The sequence below is a fragment of the Erinaceus europaeus genome, chromosome 14 (assembly GCF_950295315.1).
Source record: "Erinaceus europaeus chromosome 14, mEriEur2.1, whole genome shotgun sequence".
Taxonomy (NCBI): Eukaryota; Metazoa; Chordata; class Mammalia; order Eulipotyphla; family Erinaceidae; genus Erinaceus; species Erinaceus europaeus.
Window position 1 is genome coordinate 95,688,873 of NC_080175.1, and position 14,360 is coordinate 95,703,232.

Below are 14,360 nucleotides of genomic sequence, written 5' to 3' on the forward strand. Positions count from 1 at the left end.
TCTCTCCCTGTCTCTCTCACTCTCTCTCTCTCTCTTTAGTTTTCAGAAAAATCATGACACTGATGCATAGAAAACATACAAAAATATGTCATGACTTTTCTGACAACCCAAATCCTGAATGCAAAAGCAGTCAGGAACAGTGACATTGTACATGCACAATCCCCACTCAACAAATGCAAAGAAAACCAGTTTCTCTATATTTCTCATTCCCCCTTCTATACCATCTCTTATTTCCCTCCTACCCATCATGACTCATCAGTCACCTGCAATATTACCTGTTTCTGGAAACCCTCAATATAGCAAGTGCATACAAACAAAATGATCCATCTCTATCAAACTGATTTTTCCAGAGTTGTTTTTGTCTACTTACCTATAGATAGCTCTTATGTATATTATATGCTATAAATTTGGTTAACTTTTAAAAGAGTTTTCTTCTAAAGAAATGTTTCATATACCCTATGTAATAACGAGGCATTATTGCTATAGAATATTTTACATTTTACAAATTGTAACTGTCAAGATATGTAAAGTAAGGTTCAAAGTTTGCTACAAAAACTGTCTGTTCAATCTATGTGTCTAATTTCTGTTTATAGGATTTCACATACACCAGTGACTCAGGAGCTCTCAATTACAAAGATATATATGATAGGGACAGAGAGAAATTGAGAAGGGAAGTGAGATAAAGAGGGGGAGAGACAGAGAGCCAACGGCAGCCCTGCTTCACCACTCCTGAGGTTTCCTCCCTGCAGGTGGGGATCTGGAACCCTGGCCCTTGTGCATTGTAATGTGTACATGCTAGCAAATATATTAAATAAAAGAAAGAAAGACAGCTCACATTTCAATCATTACCTAAACTGAGGACCTCACCCCTTGGGAAGAAAAAGACTCTAGACAGTGTTTAAAAATCAAACACTTTTTGAATTTTTGAAAAAGTCATAGAACATCAGAGTTCAAATACCCTTGTGGTATTTGAAAGTGTCTTAACCAGACAAGTTTTGTTTGTATCCTTACTTCAGTAGAGTTCTTTGAAGTAAAAAAGAAAACTTTTTGGAATATTCAGAGAAAGTAGTGATGGCATAGCTTGAAATACTCTTTAACCTCTCAACAAAACATTCTGCGAACGCCTTAGCTACCTGTGACCGCAAAGCAGGCGAGTAATGAAAGAGAGAGATGAGTTCATTGGGAAGCTTAAGTCAGTGATAGCATGATTAGGGATTTTTGTTAATCTAGAATGCCTAATTAGCTCCAGAGGTGAAATGAAAGTCAAAATTACTTCACATGTTAGTAAAAAAACAAATTAGAACCCAACTTTAAAAGCCGCTACGGTTTCTTTGCTGTTAAGAATCAATGAAATCTGTAATTGGGAAACATTAGGGAAAGGTCAAAGATGATACACACAGTCTATCTACAGGAAACCTAACCTGGGTAGGTTAACGAAAGATCTATGGAAGCCATATTAATTAGCACATTTATAGGAATTTAACTTTCTTTTATTTTATAAATTTCATTATTTGAATTAAAAGATTTCACACACGCATACAACCGTGGCCCAGCCAGACTACCACATACAGTGCTTATCTCTTCTCATATTTTATTCATTTTCCTCCTAAAGATCTATATATTAAGTATTGCATATGTTAGAAAACTTTTTATAGAGATATGGTTCTGGTGATAATGAGAAACAGAAATTCTTTGTTTTTTATAAAATAGAATTGTTACATTTTCAGTATTTCATGGATCTAGTACTACAAGGTGATCAACAAATTTCCTTCTTTTTCCTCTTTTTATAATTCTGTCTAATGTCTACCAAGCCATTAGCTTCAGTCAAAAGTAAGGATTTATGTCCATTAAAATTTATTGGCCTGTCAATGCCCATGTTCAGCGGGGAAGCAATTACAGAAGCCAGACCTTCCACCTTCTGCAACCCACAATGACCCTGGGTCCATGCTCCCAGAGAGACAGAGAATAGGAAAGCTATCAGGGGAGGGGATGGGATAGGAGATCAGCTAGTGGGAATTGTGTGGAGTTGTACCCCTCTTATCCTATGGTTTTGTCAATGTTTCCTTTTTATAAATACAAATTAAAATAAAATAATAAAAATGAAAAAAAAGAAAACATGGTTTAAAAATTATTTTAATTTGAAAAAAATATAATTAATACACAGGAAGAGTATTACCATGTCATGTAGAAACAGGTTAATTTCAAACAGTGATGGCTAAGAGCTTCTAACAATTTCCTTTAAAAAAATATCTGGGGTGGGGTGGGTGTGACACATGGGGTTAAGCATAAGAACCCAGGTTCCAGCTCTCAGTTCCCCACCTGCAGGGGTGGGGGGTGGATTCACATGCTGTGAAGCATGGCTGAAGGTGTCTATCTTTTCCTCCCCTCTCAGTTCCTCTGTGGGCTATGAAAACATAAATAATAAAAAAAAGGCCACAGGAGCAGTGTAGTAGTAGTGCAGGAACTGAGCCCGAGAGATAACCCTGGAGGAAAAATGGAAGAAAAGGAAAGAAAAGAAAGAAAGAAAGAAAGAAAGAAAGAAAGAAAGAAAGAAAGAAAGAGAAAGGGAGAAAGGGAGAAAGGGAGAAAGGGGAGGGGAGGGGAGGGGAGGGGGGGAGGGGAGGGGAGGGAAGGGAAGGGAAGGGAAGGGAAGGGAAGGGAAGGGAAGAGAAGAGAAGAGAAGAGAAGAGAAGAGAAGAGAAGAGAAGAGAAGAGAAGAGAAGAGAAGAGAAGAGAAGAATATAATCTCAGAGGCCATACAGTGTCACCTTGGTTGAATGTACACATTATAGGACTCAAGCACCCAGATCAAACTCCTGATTTCCACCTGTGAGGAGAAAGATTTATAAATGCTGAAATAGTGCTCCTTCACTTTCAATTTCTTTGTCTCTATGCAAAATAAACAAATAAATAACAATATTAAAAAATTTAAATATCTCATTTACAGATATTTATTGTTTTAAGTTTTATTAGTGGTGTAATATTGATTTACAGAAGTGCATGTCAACAGGGGTGTAAATCCACTCCATTCCCACCACCAGAACTGTATATCTTCAGTCGCCCCACTGTAAGACAACACATGGGCCAGCCATCATCTCTACAACTATCTGTCTACATTTCTACATAGCTTGCCCCATTTTTCTTCCTGATCCAATCCTCTCTTCTCCTCCAAGCCACTCAATTCAACCTTATCACCTCCATATGCCCCTCTCTGTCCCCCCTTCTCTTTCTGTATCCTGACAGAGCTGAAGTTCAAAGCCTTCTCATCTTCTTCCTCCTGATTATAACTTCTCTCCCGCTGGGAATATGGATCAAGGTTGTTTTGGGGTGCAGAAGGTATGAGTTCTGGCTTCTGTAATTGCTTCTCCACTGGACGTGGGGGTTGGCAGGTGGAACCATACCTCCACCCTGTTTTCATCCTTCCCCAGTCAGCCAGAGCTCTGGAGAGGCAAAGTTCTAGGACACACAGGTGAGGTCATCTGCCCACAAAAGTCAGGCAGCATCTGCAACTTGGTGTTTTGAAGATGGCAAAGTTCTAGGACACACAGGTGAGGTCATCTGCCCACAAAAGTCAGGCAGCATCTGCAACTTGGTGTTTTGAAGATGGTGGGATGTAAGTTGAAAGACAATGGTCAATGAACAGGAACTGAGAAGTAGGAATAGAGCAGATGAGATTAGGGATTGTAGGGTAGAAAAAAGCTAGAAAGTCTGTCTTGGGCATGTTCTTGGGGTCACACAGTTATGATAGTTTTGCTTGAGTTTGATAGCTAGCCTGAGCTTGAATAAAAATATTGTCTGAGAAAATGGGGTCAGAGTAGAGAAACAGGTTTGAATGTTGGATTATGGCAGAGTAGCACCCACTTCTGAAAAAAATTTCTGTGGATACATTGAACTATTTATCACCATCCATCCACCTGACTCAGGGCCATTATATATAATTTACAGATATTTCTTCTGAAGTATCTGTAAATTATATATAAAAATCATTCAATAATAAATTAGTAAACATATTCCTCTAGTGACATTCAATTCTTAAAATGCTAATTAGTGTGGTGTAAGACCTTTTGTTATAATAGAAATACATTTTGATGCTGAGCTAAGCTACTTATAATTCATATTATTTGAAATTCTTTTCATGAATAATTTTCTTCAGTTATATGACATAGTTTTAGATTGATACAAAATTAACATGTAGCTGCTAGACTCAGTAGTTTTCTATGCACAGATGATTTTGTTTAACAACTTTTCTGTTACATTATATTTTACTGATAAACTTTCCATGTCCCCTAGTGATTTGTATTGTATCCTTTTGCTTTTAGTTCTTACAAAGAACTTAATAAGCTTCACTTCTGAAATAAAATAAGCTTAAAGAAGCTCAAAATCCACTAAAATATGTATAGCTTATATCTAAAGTTTATGAATTTGTTATCAGGAGGTAAATTTCAGATTTTTCTAATCTTGCTGTCTTAAATAAATTATTCTCATGGTGGAAGGTTAGCTGTGCACATGTGATCAGTCTTCAGACATAAGTAATAAAAACAAACTTATTAGTTATATCTGGATAGACAGGTATATGATTCTTTCCATCAATTTGTAAATTTTCAAGAGCAAGAATCTCTTTACTGAGGCAGTAACTTCTCCTAATGATACCATTTGGCTTTGCTTTAAATTGCCACAAACTCGGTGACAGGGGCCTGTGCATTTATAGGAAATGTCATGTACACATCCACTAGGAGGAAAATCCGTCAGTTCTCATTCCCTCTAGACTCTTCCCAGAAGTACCTACATTCCAGAGAACAGGGAGGGGTTTTCTATACAGCTGAACTTTGAAATATTTATTTATTCCCTTTTGCTGCCCTTGTTTTATGGTTGTAGTTATTATTGTTGTTGTCGTTGTTGGATAGGACAGAGAGAAATGGAGAGAGGAGGGGAAGACAGAGAGGAGGTGCTGGGATAGCCTGAAGGTGCTTCTTCCTGAGCAAGTGCTCTCTGGGTTGGAGAGAACTCAACGGGAGCCAATCTAGGCTGCTGCGTGGGACAGGAATCAGGAACTCCTGCCAAGCTAAAGTCACAGGAGATACACCCTGGGACACTCGGAGCTGGAAAGCAATTCCAAGTGTTTTTACTCAGAAAAGCAGCTTGTATGTATACTAGCCAAGTAGGGTGGAAACAGAGTGTGACGTAGACAGGGTGGAGCGAAAAGACAGTGGTGGAGATCAGGGTGACTACGAGAGGGGGCAGAGCAAAAAGACATCTTGAACCAGTAGGGATTAAACCAATGCCCTGGAGGCAGGGTGGTGCTTAGTTAACAGTGGTTTATGTAAATAAACCGCAGCTTTAAGTGGGATCAGACCAATGCCCTGCAGGCATGTCGGTGCTTAGTTAAGCAGGATTAGAGACAGAAGCTTTAAGCCAGGGGAGCTGGCATACTATCCAAAAAGGAAGAGAGAAAGACACCTGTACACCTGCTTCACCACCTGTGAAGCGACTCCCCTGCAGTGCAGGTGGAGAGTCGGGGCTCTAACCGGGATCCTTAAGCAGGTCCTTGCACTTTGCGCCACGTGCGCTTAACCGCTTAACCCGCTGTGCTACTTGCCACAGCTGAACTTTTTTGAGGTGGCTGGAAATAGCACCAGATTTTGACTATGATTGCAACTTACTTCTGTTTCCTCTTGCTATTCGCTCATGAAGATGACTGTTGTGTCTTCTTATCCCATGCATCACCACCAGCCTCATCTCTGCTAGATCTGTGGAGCAACACTCAAGACCACAGGGTCATCGTAATGTGGCTTCCTGTCATGCTGAGATCACAAAGAAGCTCATAGGATCAATCTCCTTCTACCACTTCGCATATACTTCTCCTGCTCTTACTGGAGGCTGCAGGAAGAATGTTATGTTTTAATGTACTTCTTCAGTTATCTAAACTTGAATCCACAGTCCACCTTTCTGATACCATTCTCAATAGGAAGTAGGGAGAGAGTTCAGCTTCTAAAGTATCTTTTCTGTCTGTGTCACAAACCTAAGAAATGAGAGTCTCTCTGCACATATAGTTACAAAATAATTAGGTACTTATATTGCATTTAAAAATAGGAAAAAAAAAACAAAACATGGAACTCCTCTGGTCTTTGGAACACATAGCCTTAAGGTCAAAGCTTCAGACAGGTCCTCGGTCAACCCTTTCTGTCATAGATAAGATGGAACTAGAGACAGGAGACAAGCATAAGCCATTTAATTGAAACGTGAAGTTTACTTTTATTTATTTTTATTTATTTATTTAAGAAAGGAGACATCAACAAAACCATAGGATAGGAGGGGTACAACTCCACACAATTCTCACCACCAAAACTCCGTATCCCATCCCCTCCCCTGATAGCTTTCCCATTCTCTATCCCTCTGGGAGTATGGACCCAGAGTTGTTGTGGGTTACAGAAGGTGGAAGGTCTGGCTTCTGTAATTGCTTCCCCGTTGAACATGGCCATTGACTGTTTGATCCATACTCCCAATCTGCCTCTCTCTTTCCCTAGTAGGGTGGGTCTCTTGGGAAGTGGGGCTCCAGGACACTTTGGTGGGGTCGTCAGTCCAGGGAGGTCTGGTTGGCATCATGCTGGCATCCAGAACCTGGTGACTGAAAAGAGATTTAACATACAAAGCCAAACAAATTATTGAACAATCATGGACCTAAAGGCTGGAATAGTGCAGATGAAGTGTTGGGGGGTACTCTCAGGTATATATTCCAGGTATATATTTTTCCCTGGTTTATGGACACATGTGAACGAACATATGCTCTATCTCAGGGGACCTGGTCTATATCTAGGTTTGGGGACTTTATTGGGGAGTGGACCACCTGGAATGGATATCGAATAATATTGCATCTGCCGATCACAAATTAATCAAAGCAACGAGTGCCACCCCAGCATGCTTCACTTCAGACTGTGTCCAGAGACTTCAGGTGTGGAATGACAACCCTTCAGCTTCATCACTCGGGTGCGACCTTTCCTTTCATAGAAATGTGAAGTTTAAATGTTGTGTATATGCTATATGTATAGCTTACAGATGTGTGGGTGGTAGGGGTTGAGGTGTGCTGGGAACAAGTAGAAGGGGTAATCTTTTGATGTTCAAGAACAAAGTCGTGGAGGAGAAAGGCCTTAAAGCTGAAAACTAGTTGCAATCTTTAAAGCACACAGAGAGATCTAATCCTTTGTCTCTTTCTGACAATCGCTAGACATTCTCATCTCCGGAGTCACTAGGAGAGCTCATAAAACCTCCATTGAATTGGGAGAATTTCAAATTTGCCAAGTAGAGAAATTCAAGTAGGGCGAGATGGGGTCAGGAATTTATAGCATCCAGGCTGTTCCTGAAGAAGAACCGTGGCTTTACATGAAGCAACTTAATTCTGCTCCACTGAGAGAGAAAGGAGGCTTGCAGGAGGGAAGCAGCTGCTGCTGGTCTAGAAGTCAAGCTCCGACCATGTGTCTTGCAAACCAAGACCTGTCATGTACCCAGCCATCTTTCAATATGTTCCTTTTCCAATGTATTTAAACAGCACTGTGTCTCTTATATACTCAGGAAGTCGTGTATCAGAATCTGTGTACAATCCAATGTCATTCACTTGCCCTTCACTGATGTCAAAGTCTGAATGCTCCCAGCTTGTCTTTACTCTATTAGAATTGGGGGTATGTGTCCAGAGAATTTCTGCTGGGCATGTCATTTTAGTATATTCAACTCAATCATTGACTGCCTTGGTGATTAAAAGGGACAGTCTATGTAATCACATCAGAAAGACGTAGAAATTATAGAAAGCACGAAAGCATGTAGTTTCTATTTTTCATATGAACTTTCAATATTTTTTATTAGCAGTAGAGAAAAAGACAGAAATATAAAGAATCTGTCTGAGTGTTTTTCTTTTTTGTTATTGTTGTATCATTATGTCATGGATTAAAGTAATTGTCAAAATGTCAAGGAAAGCCAGCAGATGAAAGAACAGTACATGTTAAAATGCTGCCCTCTTGTGACTAAGAATTGTATGTTTTACTGATGAAACAGCTTTTCCTTCCACTCTGGAATTCAGCTAATAATCACATCAAGACAAAGTAAACTGTCAAGTAATTTAAAACTTGCCTTTGGGTAATGAATGTCTCTTTTTCCATGTGAGCTGAAAGTTATCTCATTATTTAACTAACTTAATGGATACATTTCTCATATGTGCAGCTCACTACTCTGAAGCCAGAGGATAAGTCACCTGGGACAGAACTGTGCATGATTCTCTGTATTCGAACCCCAACACCATGTGGGAGCATCACAGATAGCACCACGCGAGGAGTACCTAGATAGCATCTCTCTTCTCTGTGTGAGTGTCTCTCGGTTTCTTTCTTGTCTCTTACTCTTTCTCATTCTCTCTAAAATGAGTAACAGCATTAGCTACATTTAATTATAGATTGAAGTGTCTATGGTACATGTCTTAGAACTTAATAATCTGACCATTGTTCTTATAACTATTAGTGTCACTCCAGATAGGAATGAGTTTTCAGTAAACGTCAGTAAAGAAGGCAATGTCTAAGTCTTCTGACACGGAAGAACTCTCGGTCTGTTCAGGAAAGCGATCATACAAACTATAGATGATGAAGCAAACAGTACAAAAAAAATTTCAATTGCTGTAATATTTATTGTGCTTATTATATCTGTAAGCATGGGAGATAAAAATGCTTACTTTGCTTTAGAGGGCTAGGCAAGCTAACACTGAAAATAAGGTTAAACTGTGAATAGGATCTACAGGATTTTGTCAAATGCATAATGCCCCTTACTTCATGGGGAGATATTTAGTAACTACTTTTAAGGAACTGGGATGTAATAGAAAAGCCATACTAAAACAACTCAAATGCTGTCATTAGGCCTATAAAGTTCTTGAATTTAATCTCCTTAGTATTATTTGATAGCATCTACCTTCTTTCCATTTTCACACTGTCCTACAAATACAATGGCTATGATGTTGTGGTGTTATTATTGTTTTTCCTCTAGTGTTTTCCTCTTTCCTTCCCCAGTTCTGGAAGCAGTTAATATGAGCATATTGGTTAAGAGATCAGAAAGAAATGTGAATTTTTGTCTTTTTTACAATTTTAAGAACTTGGGAGGATTTAGGGATATCACGGGACACGTGACAAGCAGAAACATTTTGCTGAAGAAGAAAGGTCATATAAATAAGAAAGATTTCCCTTACATTGAGAAGAATTCACTTTCAGTATCTCTGTATTATGCTTCCCGTGACTGAGATGAGGGGAATAAGGATCTCTTGATAAACAATAGACAACTTCAGCTCTTTGGAAAAACAGAAACCCCAGGAGAGAAAAAGAAAAGACGTTCAGAAGTGTCTAGGCAGAAGGAACTGTGAGCAGACTCAGGAGAGATTGTTGGCATTCCAGCCAAGGTGATCCAGCCTCGGTGTGCATGTGAGCGTATACTGGCCAAGCAGAAATATGAAAAGAAACCATCAGTGGATTTTTTCTTTTTATTAGTGATTTAGTAATGATCGACAAGATTGTGAGATAAGAAGTATACAATTTCATACAGTTCCCACCAATATAGTTCAATATCCACCCCCTCCGTTGGAAGCTTCCCTAATTCTTTTTCCTTCCTTCTCTCTCTCTCCCCCCCCCTCTCTCTCTTTCTCTCTTTCTTCCTTTCTTTCTTTCTTTCTTTCTTCCTTCCTTCCTTTCTTTCTTTCTTTCTTTCTTTCTTTCTTTCTTTGTCTCTATTTATAGGGCTGTGGTCTATTGCCCAGACATTTTTGGAACTGAAGCATTATTCTCCTGGCTTCTGGGAGTGTTGACAACAGGCTCCTTGCAATAACTCTCACAAGTGAATAATACTTTCTCATATAAGTTCAGTGAAACTTGCCAGAGGCACTTAATAAAAACACTGGGAAATGTCTCTGTGTAAAAGTGGGACTCTTTGCCCCAATTTGGGAAACGTTTATTAGCATCAAGCACAAACAAACAAACAAAAAAAAAAAATGAGGTAGAGGAAAATAAAATTATCAAAGACTTAACAATTATGTTTAATGGTGTGGCTTAAAATTAAACTCAGTAGTTAATGATTACTTAAAATGAACAGTTTAATTTCAATGAGATATACACAAAATGGAAATAATTGTCTCCAGGCCATACTACTCTGGATATATATCCTTTGAAAAAATGCCATCTGACTCTGCATTATATTGGGAGAGAAACCATAAATAAGCAATAGGAAACTCTCCATTTCAGTGCAAAAGTAAAGATTCCAAAAGTACTATAACTTGGGTAAGTTGTGCAATCTACTTAAAGTCTATGAGGTAAAAAAAAAAAAAAGTTGATAATTCATTTTGAAGTTGACTTCATTGGTAAAAATATATCATTATAAATCTGGATAATTGCTTCTTTTTTAATCAAGTTGTCTTGTGAAATTTGAGGGATTTTAAGTCTATATACAGGTAACATGAGGAAAAAAATAATAATTATAATATATCCCAACATTCCAAAATTCCCTGTCCTGGTAGCCTGAACTGATTCCTACCTTTTCTGTGACACACATACTTTATACAGTCTTACCTGCACCATATCTACTCTCCTTCCCTGCCTCGTTCTTACAACTGTACAAAGTTACGTGATGCTCAGATTTTACTCTTTCCTCAAGTTAAACACTTAAAGGAAACACGTACAGGAAACAGCTCAATTATCATCTGAACACTTACAGGAAATAGCTTAATTATCATCCTGATCAGTCAAGTCTTCTCTAACTTTCTCTATTTCAAATGACACTCCACCTTTGCTCTACACTAATACATCATGGGTCAGTCATTATTTCTGGCATTATCCCATGGTATTGTAACATCATACAGTAAGCTCTAAAGCGTTCAAGTACATGCCCAAGAATAACTTTTACCTTTTGTATTTCAAATACCCGTCATCTTTCAGGATGCCTTGTTGAAAAAACTGATTGAAGTGGTTAAGTATACAATAATTCCACTCCTTTCAAAGAGACAAATGAAAACCACTTGAGTGTTTGCCAAATGTTTTCCAGCTGTAAACAATAGACTCAAAAAATGTTTCGAGGAAGAAAAACAAAGTGGGAAAATTGATGCTACCAGCTTCAGGACTCGCTATAAAGCTACATGAATATAATGTATTATGCTTGCAAAGAAAAGCCAAATCTATCAATGAATCAGAATAGATAGGCATAAATAGACTAGTATAGGCAGAGTCATTTGCTTTTGACAAAGAAGTAAGGGCAGGCAGTGTAATGAAACCAGTGTGTAGATTTCTTCCCAAAAAATCTTGTTTTAGTATTCAGACCTCTTTCCTCATGTTACTTGCGCAGAAGGGTTTCCCCTGACCATGCTAACTCTCATTATTGCTCTATTTTGACTGTTATTTTTCCAAACACCTTATCACTCTCTGAAATTATACTATATATATATATATATATATTTATCACCTTTTCCCATTGAGACCTAAGTTCAGTGAGTTTCTGAATCTACTCTTTTACACATGACCTTGCCCTCAGCAAAAGGTCAGTCACACAAGGAATATCCAAGAAATATTCGATGAATTGCTGAGAACCTGTATAGATACGCTGAGTCACATACGCTGGACCATAACTTTCCAACAGCAAGTGTTTTTCTTGCTACAACTCAGGCTCTATGTGTTTACTATTTCCCAAGTATATTAACTTTCCTTGTGTAGAAAATAGTTCCCCCACATTGTAAAACAATTACCACTTTATTGAGTTCATGATTTTATGCATCAACTGTGTGTTTCTTCAGGAAGGGACCTAATTTACCTGTCTCTCTGTCTACAGTCAAGTTGCTGAACAGTTGTTGTTAGCTGAAGCATCGCATTCTTCCATTGGTCTAACTACAACAGTTCAACGGGATGTTTCTTCTGAGATCCAAGAGACTCAAACACTTTTCTAATCTCAACTTGTGTCTCAGATTCTATTTTCCCAAGCAGCCAGAGTAAGATACAAGTTTAGGACAAGTTTCACAGAATTTAACTGTAAGTGTGATTGCGGAAAGGTGTGAATAAATTGGAACCATTACTAAAACCTTCTACCAAAGGGAGCAAATCTTAATTATCACTCTATGTAATCCAAAGATATCATGTCACTAAATTGTAGGATCCAGATAATGGAAAAATCTAAATAATGGAGACTGTGGAAGAGAGAAGAAATTGTCCTGCTTTCTTATGGTCATTATTTCCAGTAGATACGAGGTTATAAATATGGAGGCAGAGCACAAGGTGCACCCTCTCCTCATTGACTCAATCTACTTCAATATCCTTTCCTTTTTTTCTTATTAATTTCATCCTTCAGCTGGAGAGACTGTAGCTATTTTTTCCCTTTTTTTTTTTTTTTTTTTTTTTGTTACCCTGGTTGTTTTACCATTGTGGTTATTATTATCATTGTTATTGACAACGTTGTTGGATAGGACAGAGAGAAATGCAGAGAGGAGGGGAAGACAGAGAGGGGGAGAGAAAGGCACCTGCAGACCTGCTTCACCACCTGTGAAGCGACTCCCCTGTAGGTGGGGAGCCGGGGGCTCGAACTGGGATCCTTCCACCAGTCCTTGGCGTTTTGTGCCACGTGCACTTAACTCATTGCAATATCGCCTGACCCCCCTACTGTAGCTAATTTTAATAGGTTTCAGGTATTTTTATTAATTTGATTGTTGTTGATGTTATTGTTATATTTCTATAAGCAGAGCACTGTTCAACTCAGTTTTATGGTGGTGCTGAGGATTAAAGCTGTGTCCTGGTGTCTCCGGCTTGAAAACCTTTTGCATAACCACTGTGCTATCTTCCCTGCTTGATTTCAGAGATTTTAAATGTAGGTTCTGTGTATTCCCTTGATATCTTCAATGGGAGAGGAGCTAAGGTTGAACCAGCACTGTTGTTTGCCATCATATTCAAGACAACACTTTATCTTGTATTAAAAACCGTGTTTGTGTTCAAGTGTCTAAATATTCATAGAGTGGGGTGTTTTTTAGACCAGCTGTGTGAAAATAAGCTTGAAATTAGCAAGCCTCTATGTTCAGTAACTCATTATTTAGCAGAAACTGTGCCATACCTTTAAAGTGTAAATTTCTGAGAAGATATCTTCGAGGTCACACTGTTTTGAGAATACGCTTAATTTATCACAGAAAGAAGATGCATTCTTAATAAATTATAACTTTCTCTCATAACTTGAATTTTCCACTTAAATATGGTTCTGCTATGACTAGACCCATGTCTACTTCACGCTTCACTTATTTTGATATCCTTCATCATAAAGACTTTTTTCATATAGACATTCATCCAGTTAAATGTCTCTCATACCAAGTGTTAAAGATAACACAAGACTAACAAATAGTGAAGAGTAATAAATCCTTTGAAAAACTAATGACAAGCTCAGCTGACTAAGCGCTATATCTGCAACAGACTTTGTTCTTGCTATCACAGTCTTAACCGTCAGTAAGTCTATTTTGCTAGAGAATTTTTAAGACCTTAAATTCATGACTCTTCTATGTGTCTGGAGTATTCATGAATGTTTTAATACTTTAATAATACATGTGGAAGAACATTTATAATAAGTCATTAATGCAACTTCTAAAAATTATATATACATATATATCTTGACTAACATCATTTAACATTAAAATCTCAAATATTTTTTGCCTTTTTAGAAAAGAATTTAGGAAATAGATAATCCCAAATTTGCTGTACTGTAAGAGCTCTCAGATCTCCAACCAGAACCACATGTAGCATTTTGTTCCTTTTAATGACCTAGAACAGTAGTTTCTTTCTACCCACTCTTCCCTCAATAAACTAAAAATAAACTTGCTGCTTTGTTTATCTAAGTTTGCATTTATGATTCAATAAATATTTATAGAGTCCTAAAAAAAGGTCCAGGCATTCATCTAGGCTCTGAAAATACAAGATGTAGACTGGCAAATTTCCTACTCTCAGGGTGAGCAAATTCTAGTGATGGATACCAATAGGCAAGAAGTGAAAGCACGTTGTGTTCAAACTGAGCCACAAAATAAAATTCCGGGACACAGAGGAAGAGGCAAAAGCAAAGGAAGGAGTGAGCTTGGAAGAGATAACAAGTAGATTATGAAAGAAAGTCAAGAGATGGCTCAGGTGAGAAAGAGAGTTGAAGGTAAACCTGAATTAAGATGCAGGCGGATTCAAACAACAAACCTGGAACAGTGCTTAATAGGACCCTAGTGGCTACATGATCTGTTGTTTTGAATCCTTAAACACTTTCAACAATATTATGCTCCATTTCAAGTACTATGATCATGCCTGCTAGCCTGCATGCAAACACATCCTTCCATGTCCCTATCAGACATG